Below are 16,880 nucleotides of genomic sequence, written 5' to 3'. Positions count from 1 at the left end.
TCAAACACGTATTTCGAGCTATGTCTAGGAATAAAAGCTCGCCGATGATCAGTGGGAATCTGTAGTTATTATTGCGGGACTTAAAACAATAAATCAAGTTTGATTGCATTGAAAAAAGTTAGTCTAACAATTACCATGATTATGAAGTTTTCAGCCTCTAAATCCTCAGTAGTGATTCGTTAAACTTCGAGAAAGATTTCCCCCCACTTTTTATGATTAATTTGCAAAGGCTAATGTGCTTTATAAATGCGAAAAAAATATTCTAAACAGATATATTAAGAGCGGATATTGCGAAACACTCAACATGCAAAAAACCTAAATGTCAACTTAATAATTAAAATCTAGTCACAGTGTTTTTAAAAGATGGTTCTAAAAATGCATAATAAAACCACATCAGTTTTTAACTAGACATAAAATTCTTTTAAATATTCTTTTAATTTTTATTATTCGAAGTAGATAACCAGCGTTCTTCTGAATATCTATCCGTTTTTCTTTTCATGTTTGACTTAACAACTTTAGTGTATTGTAATATTCATAAGAAGCTTTTTAAGCATTAATTAATTAATTAACTTCGATCCAGAAAATATTTTAGTCCTTGGAATTGTATGTAAGAACACTTTTTTGGGAAATCTCACGTGATTTTAGACTTACAACAATTTTTTTCCTTTTTTGACAATGCGTGCTCAAAAACGTAGCGAATTATTTTTACTTTTGACTACTTTTTTATTTTTTTCTAATCAAGCAAAGTTTTCAGTAAAATAGTTTTCAAATAAGTTAATATTATAAAAACTTTTTAAAATCGTGAAATGGAAATTATTGGGCTAATCTACAATAAAGTTACAATGAAGTACAATAAAGTTTAAACATTAAAAAAAATTGTTTTCGTGGTTTTCTTATACATATAACAGAAATGTGAGTTAGTTCCATCAAAAAATCCTCCACATAGGCTAGTTTGCTCCAATGCTTGATCCTGGAGTTCCTTTGTCCTCACGATTAGGTTCAAAATTGCAAGTCTACGGAGTTGAACATTCATAGTCAAATTGCGTCTGCTGTATTTTATAAAAAATTGTGTCTGCTGTGTTTTATAAAATGAAATAAAATAAAAAAAGAGGGGAAGCTGGAAGGAGTTGAAACATCTTATTTAACCCTTTGTATCACCGCGTTACATATCTGCAACATACATGAAAATTCAATCCTATAATGAGCTGGATTTACCTATAAAATCAAACCAAGTTCAGGTAAAGAAAATATTGCAAACATGGGGGAACAAAGTCTTGGTGCAGCTACCAATATTAAAATGCGTTTAGCAAGAATTGTTCCACGACATAATTGCAGGATATACAATTTTTTTACAACAATCCCCTTGATTGTATATTTGGCTAGGGAGGGATTGAAAGATGTGGTGTGAGACTTTGTTACCATAAAAACAACAATTTCAAAATTTTTCACATGAAGTTTGAAATATATTGGAATTTTTGTGCTATTTTTCACGATATTGGAGATGTTCAATAAATGCTTTTTATCAATAAATTTTTAATTTTAAGTTCTTGATTTTTTCATTATTTTTTACACGCTTAATATGATGTATTCTAACATCCGCGTAAATATTTCTTAAATCAGAGTTGTTGAGTTACAAAGGGTTAAAATGTTGCTCGTAGAAAACTTTTCTTATGCCTTCTTAATAAGGACAAAATACTGAAGTTAACAGAATTAATATAGTATTTAAATCTTGAATATGTGTAATAAAATCTTGAATGAGCATTAAAATTTTGTTTAAATTCAATTAAAAGAAACTGTCATGAGTTATTATGAAAATTTTTACTTAGCTTTTAAAATGTTAAATTATTACCCAAAACTTCAAATGTAATTTGATTTCGGAAGCTGAATTTGAAGTAAAAAAGAAAAGAGTGTTTGTTTGAAATCGAAACAAATAATTTCTAAGCTTTAATAGTTTGATATAAACACAATATTTCAGAAATCATACCTAAATTAAATTCTTTAAAAATATCTGCAATTAGCTTAAAATTTATCCTTTTACATCTAGTTGTGATTGTAACTAGTCAAGTAGCGCGTGTTTGTTTTATGAATTTTAAGGAAATAATAGGAACTCATTACTTATTTCGTACAGCACGCAACAGTAGGAATATATTTACTTATTGAATAAATAAAACAGGTTCCCCATGTTTTATTTCTGTAGCAACGAGGCAACGAGGCGTGGTTGAATATGATATTCCATTTATTAATGTACTTATGCATGAGCCCGCAATAAAATCAGTAAAGTCAAGCATGTAATGTTTTGTTTAGCTAATGTTAAAGTTAGCATAGNAAAAAAATCTATTTAGTTAAAAAACCCATTCAATTTGAAAAATCACAAAAAATAAATTTAATAAAAAAAGGGAATTAAAAAATGATTTGATTAAAAAATATTATTTTAATTAAAAATTCTATTAAATTAAAAAATCTGCTTGATTCCTGAAAATATAATTAAAAAATCTATTTGATTAAAATACCTAATTAAAAAATCTAATTAGATGGTTACAATTTCATCGACAAACTTAACATTTTTTAGCTCCTATTTAATTTTCAGTGACTCAAAAAATCGTAAAATGTTTCTTCACTTAACACTAGAAGGACGGAAAATTAGTATATCCCTATTATTGCCCAAAAGCAGTCGAAATGACTGGATTGTGTATGCGTAAATAAATTTGTTTAAAATTAATTTTTAACATTTTTTACATTATATACAGTTATATAACAAGTTATTAGTAAATATTAACAATAAAAAAAATTATATGTGGTACAAAAAGTCACAAAGAAATTGTGTCAATATATACATCATTGTTTTTCTAATTGAAATTAAAAGCAGTCAAAATGACTTCCTTAGGCAATCTAGTGTTAAGAGATCATTTAGTAATAGTACAAAGAGTGAATACTGATGATCAATATTTAATAGTTATTTCGTATTCATTATTTTTATTATATGCGTTAATTTGACACAATTTTGTATAATATATCCATTTTAAAAATAAATATTTACTAATAGCGTAATTACCACTACATGAATGCAAAGCAGTATCTTCTGTTTACTGTGAAACATTGCTAATACCACAGGATTATTATCTGATGAGGGAACTTCATTCCCTTAAAGAATATAAATAGGAAATAACAAGTTCCAAGCACTCAAAAATAGGCACCCATTTTCTAGATTTGTTCCTTCTCTTTACTTTTCTATTTTTCGATGGGTACTCTATGTTTTATGTTTAAATCAGTTTTGCTTCTTCTCTTTCACCTTTGGCAAGTCTTGAAAATGGGTGCTTTTGAGCACTTGAAACATATCGACTGTTATTTCCTATTTATATATTTTTGTAGCAAATTTCTTAATGAGGAATTTTTTATCTTACCGTTTCAGTTTCTTAGGATTATTTATTTAATCATAGGATTACTTTATAACATAATAAAGGAACAACGCTTTAAGTTTTAAATCTTTAATTTTGAATAATAATCAAAATATGAAACAGAATTATATCAGACAAAAATTTTAAAAAGGGATTCGAATAAATATTACTGGTAAATATCGATAAGTAAGGGATAAATAAGTAATTTGAAGGTGTATATATTTATAACGCTTATTAGCTTAATGCTGATGATTCCCAAAGATGGATTTTCTTTGTTTATTAATGATCATACCATTTACTTTTCTGATTGATGAAAATGTTCGAAACGGTAATACGACAACTAACTTTTTATGACATATAGAAGTATATCATTCCAAAGTTATTTAGGGATTTTGGGGCCTTGTTTTAAGAAAGAAAATAATAATGAATCAAATTATACCAGTACGTACCAATGCTCTTTAGACCAAAAAAAAAGAGCATTTTTATAAGTTATTATAAAGATTTACAAATAGTTTTGTGGAGTTCGCTAGATCAGACCGGCGGATCGGAATACCGAACCTGCAACCTCTCATCCTGATATTCTTTCTGCTGTCAGAAATTAACTGCAACTGACTGAAGGATACTGACGTCATAATTATTCATCGCACATTTTCTCCAGTATATATATGCATCTGTAAAACCACAAAACTACTACTACTCTGTTATACTCTATTTTGAATTTTAATTTGTTTTTAAGTTAGTCACGCAGCTTTTGTGACTCTATCATTTTCCCGGAAAATAAAAGTGTTTATTTTTACCTTCTGATTGTTTTGATGTTGTCTTTGGTTCCGTAAAAATGTAGAAACGCTATTCCTCGTTCCCACAGTTTTATTAAAATATTAAAATTTTTTTAAAGTGCCATGACTTAAATTTTTAATTTTTCTTTTTTAAATTTGAAATTAATATGTAATTTGAAAACTACCTTTTTCATTTATCTGATAATTTCGATTGTCAAATTTCCTTCCTTTTCTAGCAGTGAAAGGACAGAAAATTTATAATTTTATCTAGATTAGACTGAATGGGTTAAAATTTAAATAAGGCGATCATCATACCACAGTTTTTTTTAAAAAATACTTTTTAAAATGCTAGGAGAAATTTTTAGGTTGAAATATAATCATTAAAGAATTTGAATAATGTTAGCTCGTACGAAAGAAAACAAATAGTAGAGAAGTACGGGAAAAATTAAAATATTGTTTCAATTTTCTAATTGGGGCATATTACTTTTTATTCAACATATTTTGAAATTTTAATGCAAATGTTCAGAAGTGTTGTAAATTAATATCTATAGAATGATCGAATTTTAACTTTTATCAAATAAGATATCATGATGTTAAACAAATTATTAAATAGTTTCAGCTGCTAATTATTAACTAAGTTAAGAAATTAAATTCCACAACATCAGATTTGAAAGCATATTAGCTGAAAAATTCAAATGAACTGGGCTTATTAACATGAAATAATATAAGCATTATTATTAAACATTATTATTATTAAGTAACATTAATCGGGATCATTAATCGGGATTATTAGGGATTAATCGGGATAATTAGGATTAATCCCGATTAATCCCTAATTAGGGATTAATAGGATTAATCGGGATTATTAAGTAACATTAATATTTGTAATCGGGAAAATCTATTTCTAATAGTTTGTTTGAAAGTGACTATTAGTTTTTTCGTTGGTTCAAAAAAATAACAGTGTGCAATAAATTTTTCATAATCAATTGCTATTTTATGACGTAAATTAATAATTGTAGAAAAGTTTTAAACCATGAAAAACTACGTCACGATAAGTTATTTAACCTTACAAAGTATACATTTTAAATTAAAAAACGTTAAATAACTATTGATAAATATTTTATTGAAAGAAAAGCTTATTGTTTTAATTAAATTATGATAAAACGTAATTAGATTTTTCTTAAAAGATTTATTATTTTTATTAGAACTTAATTTTTAATTCTGATTAATTTTTTACACATAAAGTGTGAAAGATTTTACCAATGACCCCAAGTGCAATCTCCGAATAAATAGTATTCAAAAATTCGCTCTCATATTTCTGTTTACGAATATTTCTCTTCTTCAAGTAGTAAATTTAAGCAACTTAATAGCTTCTAATCAATAATTATTTTTAATAAACTTAGTTATTGAATAATTAGGTTATTTAAAAACATTTGGTTAACCATCATCAATAAAATAAAGTTGTGTTCCAGAGCTTTTTAAGTTTCGAACAAATGATTGTAGCTTCAAGCATTAGATTGTCGTTTTCACGGTTTGAGTAGAGAGATTTATGTTTCACTAACTTAATAAATATTAAATATTATACAATATTTATAACTATTATTTGATAATTATGTTATAGCTTGTAGTAAAGAAATTTAACTGAAAAAGATAGCTTGTTGTTCTTAAGTATAAAATATAAAACTAATTGGTTGAACAGTTACCGAGTAATAATAATGTAATTTGAACAAAAGTGTAATTGTAAAAAATTAAAAAAAAAGTGTGCTGAGCATGCGCATTTAACTAAATGTGTGTAGTAAACATACACTTTTATAAAGCATAAGTGTAAAATACAACACCAGTGGTATGCAGAGATGTGTGGATGCCCGAGACAAACTTTTTGATCAGATGCCCCTGAACTGAGTAAAATCACTGAAGCTATAAAAAAAAATCAACTTAATCATAAAAATCAAATTTAATTAAAAAAAAATCTATTTAGTTAAAAAACCCATTCAATTTGAAAAATCACAAAAAATAAATTTAATAAAAAAAGGGAATTAAAAAATGATTTGATTAAAAAATATTATTTTAATTAAAAATTCTATTAAATTAAAAAATCTGCTTGATTCCTGAAAATATAATTAAAAGATCTATTTGATTAAAATACCTAATTAAAAAATCTAATTAGAAAATCCATTTGTCAAAAAAAAAAAAAAAATCGGAAAAATATTTTTATAATAAAAATCTAAATCTATACTTTATATTCAGTTTTTATGTAAATATAGGCGAGGATAATTCTAGACAAAAAAAAAAAATTAAGTTTCTGCCTCCTTGGATCTATTCTCTGCATAGCCTCTATAATGCATATATACTGAGAGCAAATGTCCGCTGAAAAGACAAGGAGCAAAATGCTGTGAAAGGATGGTGAAATACTGCTCTACCGCATATCCACACCATTTTGATCATATATTTCCTTCAAAAAAAGTTCGTAGTTGAATCTAAGTAGACTCGTGAAATTTTGTGATATCGATCCAAGGCTTAATATAGTCGAAGCCAAAGTAATGCTTATTCTTTTCTTTTCTTTCCATTTATGTAACAAAAAGTTTTATTGTTTATTTTTTGATCATCTGAAGATACTTTATCTCGGATCTTTAAGATTTGGGCTAGAATAACCTCTGTCCTTCTGAAAACTTGAGTTTGATGTTATAACATATGAAGGTTTCGTTTTTACGCAATCTTTAATCAAAGCACGCTGGATCATTACTGCTTTATTATTAAAAACAACACATTTTTCATACGAGTAAAGAATTTTTCTTTTCGCAAGAAAATAGTTTCAACGGAAAAGAATAAATGCATTTTTTTTGTATAACTAAGGAAAAACTGAACCAAGCATGCTGTTCATGTAAAAAAAGAATTTTGTTAGAAAAAAATGCAAGGTTTAAGCACAAGAGTATCGAAAAAAAAGGGAATAAATAGGGAATAAATAGCCACTTTGCCACCAAAATAAAAAACGCAACTCAAAAGTCGTTTAATGAAGGTATAAGGGCAATTCACGTTTTCAGACTCGTTTAGCTAACACAGGATGCCCAAAAAGAATGAAATGGGATCAAAAATTTAAAAAGTGCGTGTGAAATATTTTCATTAATATCAAAAAAAAAAAAAAATCTGCCATTTGTGGGGGAGATAGCAAAATCTTAAATAGGAGCCTCCAGTTTTTGAGAGTGTTAGGAAATGGATGCTTCAGAGGAAGAAAAAAAAAACCACAATTCAAGTTACAGATTCTTTTGAATTTTGGTTAACAGATGAGATGGTGCTGTAATATCAATATGAAAATGGGATGAAAAACGTTTAAAATGGAAGTATCTCGAGAAATATGAATCACATCAAGTGAGTAAAAAATAGTCATGTTTGATAATGAAAAAAAATAACTCATGATCATGTGACAAACTTGACATTCAACCTTAAATTTGACCCAGCAGTCACCCCAATTAATCGATGCCTTTATTTCCCAGTAAGGAACAGGGTATGCATTATACGCGATTCTACGCTTGACAAACTACCATAGCATTAAATGAGGGTAAGTCAGAATGATGACTAAATTTAAATATACTTTAATTTAATTTAAAACCTAGTAATAAAAATTTTTGTTGTGTTACATAATTTTCGAAACTTTAAGGTTGCAGAGGTGAAAATTAATTTAAAAATTCATCATCGACGGTGATAAAAAAGGTTATTAACTGTTTCAAATTTATTTAATAAATTCCAGTTGCTGCATTAAAAGAAGTAAATCTAAAATTCGCTAACAATAAAAAAAATATTTATAATATGTTTCATAATAAGATGTCAAATTTTAAGTAATAATTCAGACAATAAATATGTTTTATTTTCCCATTCTTTCAGAAACTCTTTAAAGCGGAATTTTTATTAAACATATTTTTCATACTTTTAATTCATTATTTTGCATCAATTTTATTCAAAATAAGTGAAAAGTATTATAATTAGAATTTTAATAATTTATGGTTATGAAATAAAGCATGAGACACCAGTGTCTTCTTCTGCGTTAAAGGCAAAATCTTCGAAGCACGGTTCAATTACAAACGATACGTTTTCAAATTTGCAGTTATTTAGATCTAAGAGAAACATTTATTCATCTTTGAAATTTTATTTACAAAATTAATCGTCGATACATTTTTGAATATGAATGAAAAAAAGAAATTTCAAGCCACTTTTTATATTTTAGTACAAACATAATTCCGACAATCCAACAGAGTTTTTTATTAACTATACGACTTTTTTTCAAAATTTAAAAAATATCAAAATTATTTTTGCCTTTAATTAAAGCGTCAGAGAAAAATATATAAAAAAGGACACCAGTGTCACACCTGCGTCAAAAAAATTACCAAATTTTTCTACTGGAAGAATCATACGTTCTATTGGGCTATGTTTGACAATTAATGATGGTTCGAAATTTTATTATAATTCAAATTTAGGTATAGGATTGCAAAAATTGTAAAGCACGCAACACTGGTAGTATTCGATAAAAAAAGTTATCTATGCGTTAATTTTATTTAAACAAAGTGTATTGCATAAGTTGCGAATATGTAGTGTATATGACATAAATGAAATAGAATTCAGAATTAGATGCTTCTAATGTTATTGCCATTGTCCTCTTGATAAATATCTATGTTAGCGATGCAATAAATCACTTGAATTCTTATAACTTCTTGACTTTATAATAAGTTAGAAAAAACGTAATGGTTTAACGACATGATAAGGATAACAGCAATCCAATAGTTACGAAATATATCAAAATGATTTATGACATTTTTTAAAAAAGCACATCAATTTTGTGTTAGGACAATAATTAAATTAGTTTAATTTCTTCATTGCCTCAGCCCACGTATGTGCACTTTCGCTTCTTAGCTTGTAAAAACACGCTATAAGAAAATTTATAATTTACTCTCATTGAAACATTCGTCAACGTTTAAACTTTCTGGGGATTCCAAAAGATACAGAAAATGAAATTTATTTCAGTAGAATTCCACTTAAATAGAAGGGATTTTCGAAAAAGGACTAATCCTAGTGCTCGGAAACATAAGTAATTTTAAATATTATAAAATTTAATTATTCTGAAAACAATTTTTAAGGCAGTATTGCATAGTATATAATGCTTTGTATTTTTTAACACTGAATTTTTTTCTACATAATCAATAATATTATTCATTATTGTATTTGAATCGACTATAATATAACAATATACATTCCTATTTTAGGCGCAATTTAGCTTTCGAAATATTTATATTCGTTTACTTAATAAAACCGAAGTGACACGTACATGTGGTTAAAATTATCAGCTCAATGGCAATATAATTCATATTTTATTTATCTTATTATGACTGTAAAATAGAAATTTGAAACTGTGAAATAATTTTTTCAATTTTTTTTAGACTTCAGTAGTGAAGAAGATAATGAAAGAAATACTCACGATTTCTGTATTTATTTCCACAAGAATTATATCAATCTATATATCCACCGGAATTATAACAATTGTAAACATTGAACTTGAATTTCTTTTAAAACATGACTTATAAAGCTGTTGTGATAACAAATATGGCTAAAGTGATTATAGACATACAAATGCGACCCACCAATCTATATGAGAAATTATAAGAAAACAAACATTTCAACACATCAAGAAAAGCCATTACCATCTGTCTCACAGAAACTAGACTGACACTAGTTGAACCAACTTGGGTGATCTTTTTTAAAAAAAATTGAACACTTGCCAATTTATTTAGAGCGTGATCTCTGTGTCATTTCGGATAGACTTACACAGAATAAAATGCTTGTTGTGGCAACACTAAGCATGTTTACGTTTTGAATTATGAATTATTTATAAAACTTTTTCATACAGAGTTTCTATTGTAAGTGAATCTCGGGAATCATTGTATGGCAAATTTAAAATTGTAACTCGAAAGAAAATATTTTTTTCTAATACAATGCATTCTGCTATAACGAAATATTTAAATATGAAGTGAAAGACTGCGGCGGAGTATGTTTCGCATTTAACCTCGTAATTAATTTGACACTGAAAGGAAAGTTAAACTCCAACTAGCCGACCGCAGTATGGAGAAAAAACTCATTAACCCTTTGACGCAGAATGTTTATCAATAATATTTATTTTCTATTTTTTATTAATTTAAGTAAAAATGGGTGAAAAATATCATATTTAGCGTTTTAATAATTTATGGTCATGAAATATAGAAGGAAACATCAGTGTCTTTTTCTACGTTAAAGGTCAAAATCAATTATTGATAAATTTTTGAAAAAAATTCAAACCAATTTTTTTATATTTTAGTACAAATGTAGTTCTGATAATATAACAGATTTTTTAGTAACTATTAAACTGTTTTTTATGAATAAAAAATAGCAGAATATTTTTCTGATTGTAATTAGAGCGCCAGAAAAAATATATAAAAGACACACTGGTCTCCTATTTACGTCAAAGGGTTCAGTGCAAAATATATGCAATAAACTGAGGAACAATATTTAAAATGAAAATATTCTGAAATATTCTAACGTATTAATGCTCTGCCACAAAAAGGGGTATTAATAGGAAAAATACCCATATGAAAAATGTGGCACCACATACTTGTTTATTCAAAATGTATATGATATGATATTGTATGATTCTGTATGATATTTTCTTGCTGTTTCAAACTACTTTATGTAAAAAATTTTTATTTCTCCTTCGATCCAAATGTAAGTATTTACTTAGACCACATTTAAAAGTGTTAACAATTAACCAATTTTAAAAGTGTTTTAATCAAATAATATAATTATAAAATCTCATACCAAAAGAAAAAAGGATATTTGATGTCATTCCGTTGGCTGTTTATTTTTTAATATGCATACTGTTAGGATAGTTATAATTTGAATGCTCACAGACTCTTTATACATAATTGCAAGTATAAGGTGTTTATATTTAACAAATGCACACACGTGTATAAAGTTATGTAGGAGTGATGAGAGACTAAAGATTCCTGCCTAACACAAAAAGGGTTAAAGATTTGTGCCTCGAAAGCACTAGATTTTATATGTGCTTACAAATGAAAAGCATACAAATGCTTAAATCAAGTTTAAGGTATCACACTGGTTTTGACCGGTTTTTTTCTTTACAATAAAAGTCTCAACTAAAATTTTAATTTTATGTTTGGTAAGTAAGGGAGCTAAATTATAAATTTGAAATAAAGTTTAAAAATTTATAAAATATCTCTCAAAATAATGGCAACATTGAGTTTAAAAGCTGCAAATTTTTATTCATACGCAAACAGCTCTACAACAAATTGTAATGCATAAATTTTAAAATAATACATTGTTTAATACATTGAACTAAATATATTGTTCAATATTGAATTTTCAAGGAAAATTTCTGAATATTTTTCCTTAAAGCTTGATAAAAATAACAAATTCAAACTTAGACTTCAGCTTTCAGTTTAAAACATCGCCAAAATTTTACAAAATCTACATTCACAATCAAAGAATTCTATTTCAAAGAATTCTATTATAAACTCTTTTTGCAATGTGCGAGAGCATAAAGAAATTTTCTCAAAATCAACGTTCTTCAGAAAATGCATTTAAAATGCATAGAAATTCGGAAATATAAGAAAATTCTGACCTCAAAGAATTGCCAATTCGAAAATTAATTTCTGAATTTTTTTTTATTTGTCTTAAAAATGCAATTTATTTAAATAAATAAGAGTTCAAATACCTATAAAAAAAAGGAACATTTCATTTTCATTTTCTTGAGTTTACGTCCGGTTTCGGCTTTGTTTCTTAGTATACGAAAAAACAACAATAATTTCATTTCTAAAAATCGGAAATAAATTTTGTTAAGGGTTTTGCAAAGTTAATGAGTTAAAGTCTAGATATGGATCATAATAATAATAAAAATAAATCGAAATTTTCCTCGAAAATGCCTACTTTTACTCAGTCTGATATCGTAAGTATCTTTTATTAATTATTTTGTATTATATGGTAATTTCTACAAAATGTAAAACGATTTTTATTGGTTAAGCTAAGAATTTTTAATAATGTTTCGGGTACCCTTATTTTACTAGTAATCTACTCACTTTTCAATAGTTTTTGGGAGGAAGAAATTTTAAAAATGTATTTATCGCTTAAAAATGATATAATACCCTTACAAATTATGAAAAAATTATGTTTGAGTCTTAATTAGATTACAAGAGAATACTTAGTTTTTCCCGAATTAAATGTTAAGTTATATTGTGACTTTTCTTCATGATTCTCGACTTTGAAACGATGTATTTCAAAAACTGAACGATGGTATTTGGCATTTGAATACTTCGTGCTTTTTTTTAATTTTCAGGAAAATGAGAAAAAAAGTAAAAATTTCAATGTTTAATTCTTAAAATAATAGAAAAATATTTGCATTTAATCTTACTATTTTTAAAAAGAAATTTGAATTGAAAGAAAAAGAAGCTGAAAACAGTTTTTATTTATTCAAAATAAATTAAAAATCACGAAGATTAAAGCATATTTTTCCAATAATTAAAAATTAGAGCTATTTATTTTTTAAAGTTTAACTAAATCAAATATTGAATTCACATTCACGATTTCTCATTGATATGTGTCAGCTGATCTACAATCGAATGCCATCTAAATTTAAAAGACAAATTTCATCTTGTTTTTAAGTGACTATATCCTAAAGACGGAAAAAGAGGCCTTTATTATTTTTATTTAACAAAAAAAAATTTAAATGATTTGTTTTAAACAACTAAAAAAATTCTAGAAATTATCAGATGTGATATAAATAATAAGTGAAAGAACCCTCATAGTTCTAAAAAAGTGTGGAAATTGTACTACGGAAGCAGTTTCATATAAGCATCGAGTGCAAGATATTATCGAATTGAAATTAATTTGGACTTCACGTTATTTAAATAATAAATGTGAGCTGAATTGTAATGAAAGATATGAGCTGAGGATTACAACACAAATGATTACATCACAGAATCAATGAAAATCTCCAATTTTTTTAAAAGACCCTAAAAAGAGTTTTTTTGTGTAAAAAATTTAAAAAATATCATGGAGGATAAAGTTAATGAAAATGAGAAGATTTTTAGATGTTCTAAAAAAAGCAACAGAATTTGGACACAGAGAAAGGTTAAGGAAAAAAATAAAATGAAAATAATTGGAATTTTAAAACTACTAAATGTTTTTTTTGTTGAAAATTTTGACTAAATCAATTCATAATTTGATTTAAGAATACTATTGTAAAGCTTTTAAACAACCACTAAAATTTATTTGATTCAATAAAAAGAATTAGAAAAAATTATTTTTACCCCTACATCAAAGTTTTTACGCATAATAATAAAGTAGTTATATCTTCAGGCATGCTTTTTTGTTCTAATTTTGAAACCGCAATAGGATAGATTTATCGCTACAGTTAATTTATAAAAGTCTAAAACCTTCTTACTTACCCACTAAGAATACTATCGTTTTGTTCATGAAACTATCAACAACTAAACCGTAATGATAACAATTCAAGTTTAACGTAAACAGAATGAAAGTGCAAATATTTTCGCTTTTCAACGTACTTAACTTTTCAAAAATAAAAATGAGATAGTTTAAAAGAAGTAATTAATACTTGGGAACAAAGAACCGTTTCTCAGAACAAATGAATTGAATTACGGATTGTTACCATGAAAATGAATTATTCTTCTAAATATTTTTTATAAAAATAATTCATAGAAGGCGCAAGATAAGTTGTGTAAATAAATAAATTTGTGTTAATATAACATTATCTTTTTTATTCACTTTTAGATCTTTCCTAACTAATAATAACAACAAATAAGTCAGTATTTTAAGTCGAAATTAATTAAAATTGGCAAATTATGGTATGGTTAAAAGTAGTACAGAACGAAAATCTTATGAATTTTAGATTTATAATTGATAACTTAACTATAATGAAATATATTTGCATGACGTACCTTCGAATAGTATTACGAAATTAAAAAAATAGAGTTAATTTTCATAATACGTTTCTAACTGCTTATTTTTGTTGCTTTGAAAACACTTCATTTAAAGACAGGCATGAAAGTTTAAATTGGGGGTGGGGGTCTTCCCGTTCCACCAAACTTTCTGTAGCGTGGAAGAAGTGGTCAGAATCCCGCCGGTTTCTGCTTGATATATTTTTTCTAAATTTTACAATCTGTTCTTCAACGCGACAATACACGGTTCCCAGCAGATCATCGAAGTCAAGCATCACTGGCTGCTGTCAGTGTGCGGGTGGGTGACCACTTACATCAATCTGCGTAGGGTCAGAGGGTGTGCGGTGTTGGTCCTCGTTAAAGTGTTCTACCGTAAAGTGCTCGACTTTGCATGCAGGTCGTTGGGCTACCGAAGAGGGGGTGTCCTCACCTCTGCAGAGGATCAAAATTGTGATGGCATGTCTTCGGATCATCCTCAGGCATGTTTCTCAGACCGTCGCCAATGGCCCATTGTGCAGCTCTAGTGCGACGTAAATGAACTACAACAACAACAACATCAACGCGACAATTGCTTATGAGCAGTATTTTGCGGTTGTATTTTATTTTATTTTATAACTGTCGTTGAACAGCCGACCGAATTTTCAGTTTACAACTACCAATGTTCAACCCCGTACCCTTAAAAATTTTGAACCCAATCCAGAAGACAAAGGAATTCCTGGATCAAGTATTGGGAGAAATTCGCCTTCGTGGGGTACTTTTTGATGGAACTAACCAGCATTTGCGTTATATGGAGAGAAAAAGTACGAGAACCCCCATGGTTATAATGAAGGCAAGAGGACTCTAACCTATGATCTGTCTACCACTAAGGATATTTCACGTCAGCACTGTGATCGGTGCGAGCCGGGGGCGGAATTTGAATCAACCAGACATTGCCAGGATTCGATCCCTGGTGATCTCATTAGAGGTGAGCTCTATATCCCCTGAGACACCACGGATTTTGTAGTTGTATTAGCAGTATTTATGTCACACTGTAGTTGTACAATGTGCTATATGGTTTTGGTCTGGAAAAAATCACTTTGGATGATTCGAAGACCTGCCATCACAATTTTGATCCTCGGCGGAAAGGATGACTACCCCGCTTGGTAGCTCGACAACCTGTGACAGTTTAACGAGGACCGATACCACATACCCTCGGCCCTTTCACAATCTGCCATTTAATTGGGTCACTCACCCACTCACCGATCACTGCTAGTGATGCTTGACTTCTGTGATCTATTGGGAACTGTGCCTTACGGTCAATCCACTGTGTTACGCCATAGTTTGTAATGAGCACACAAGACTCTATATGTATGTTCAACAATAAATAAATAAAATAATAAAGATGGGTTGGCTTTGTTTATTTGTTTATTGTTACTCACATATATATCTACAGACTTTTTTGCTTATTGCAAAGTATGACGTATAAGCTTTTGACAAGCCTATATCATGAGTTCGAAAAGAACATCGCTAAGATACATATATTGCTGAAGAAATAGAATAGAAATAAGTTCAATTTATTCTTTCCTACCTGGATCTTATCTATTTACCAGACTTCGCTACTGCAAATCTTCTTCGCTTGTGTTTAAAAGAAAACGAATTCTAACAATATACCAAATTTAATGACAGGACGGACATTACACAAAACGATCTTCTTTAACGAAGCTATGAAAATCAAACTAAAACAAAATAAAAAACATTAATATTCATTATATGTGTTCAGTCTGAGCGCCATCTGTTGGCCTTAAAGTTAATCTGTTTCAATTGCTACGGTGGGAATCAAACCTGTAATCTCCATACTTCCTGCAACCTCCAAACAGAGCGTGCGTTTGGCATAACGGCGAAACTGCTGGCACCGAAAGTTATCGTTTATGGTTTTGAATAGCGTAGTAGACAGACGTACGTTTCTGCCCTGCTTTATTTATAATAAAATATTTATAAATGCTTAATATTTCATTATAAATAAAGTTTACTTAAATCGTCAGGCTAGTGTTCTTGGTCAAAGACCCTCTCGCCAAATGAATGACAGCAAAAATGCCAGTAAATTATTCATATTGAGTATGTAATAGCGGACATAGAGATAGCTACCGTCTAATTCAGGGATGGGCAAACTTTTTTGGTTGAGGGCCAAAAATAGAGAGAAAAAATTTTTGGTGGGCCAAGTAAAACTTTCAAAATTTAAAAAAAAAAGCTATATACAAGTTTTAATTTAAATATTTAGTGAGATAAATGAAATTGCGATTTCATTTTTAAAAATTCTTTACATTAAGGTTCGAAGTGAGATGTGCTTATTTTAAGGAACAAGGCTAAATGCTTTTCTGTTAGGCTACTTCTGAAATGAATTTTTCTAAGGTTCATAGTTGAAAACTCTTGTTCACATATATAAGATTAAGCAACATTGTGCTGATTTTCTGGGCATGAAATATTAAATTTTGGAAGCTAGCTTTTGGTAATGATTTGTAAAACTTTGGCATATTTAGAAGCAACTGCTTCAGATGATTGTTAGATTGTCCGCTCGCTGGATCCTAAAATGAGCAGTCTGCCAAATGTGAAGTACAATTTACCTATATTAGATTCCTCGAGAAAGACAAATGCTAGTTGGAGCCAATCTAAGGCTATTCTATAAAGAACTTCTGAATTCTATAAAGAACGTTGAAGCTGTCTGTGCTAACTATTTCCATTAA

General features: G+C 28.2%; 1 protein-coding gene across 4 annotated transcripts in view; it reads right to left on the bottom strand.

Moving 5' to 3' along the window:
• LOC107451315 (uncharacterized) overlaps positions 1-16,880 on the bottom strand; it is a 40,024-nt gene that overhangs the window by 15,950 nt on the left and 7,194 nt on the right. The window contains exon 1 of one of the 4 annotated variants that reach the window (XM_016067377.3): positions 13,651-13,798. The exons of 1 other annotated variant lie outside the window; for it this stretch is intronic. The gene's annotated coding sequence lies outside the window, so the exon portion shown is untranslated. Of the gene's footprint in view, positions 1-9,635; positions 9,970-13,650; positions 13,799-16,880 lie in introns of those variants that run through there. 2 more of the 4 variants (XM_016067381.3, XM_016067376.3) reach the window with 2 other exon arrangements.

Source organism: Parasteatoda tepidariorum, chromosome 5 (assembly GCF_043381705.1).
Source record: "Parasteatoda tepidariorum isolate YZ-2023 chromosome 5, CAS_Ptep_4.0, whole genome shotgun sequence".
NCBI classification, from domain to species: Eukaryota; Metazoa; Arthropoda; class Arachnida; order Araneae; family Theridiidae; genus Parasteatoda; species Parasteatoda tepidariorum.
This window is presented reverse-complemented; position numbering and strand designations above follow the sequence as displayed.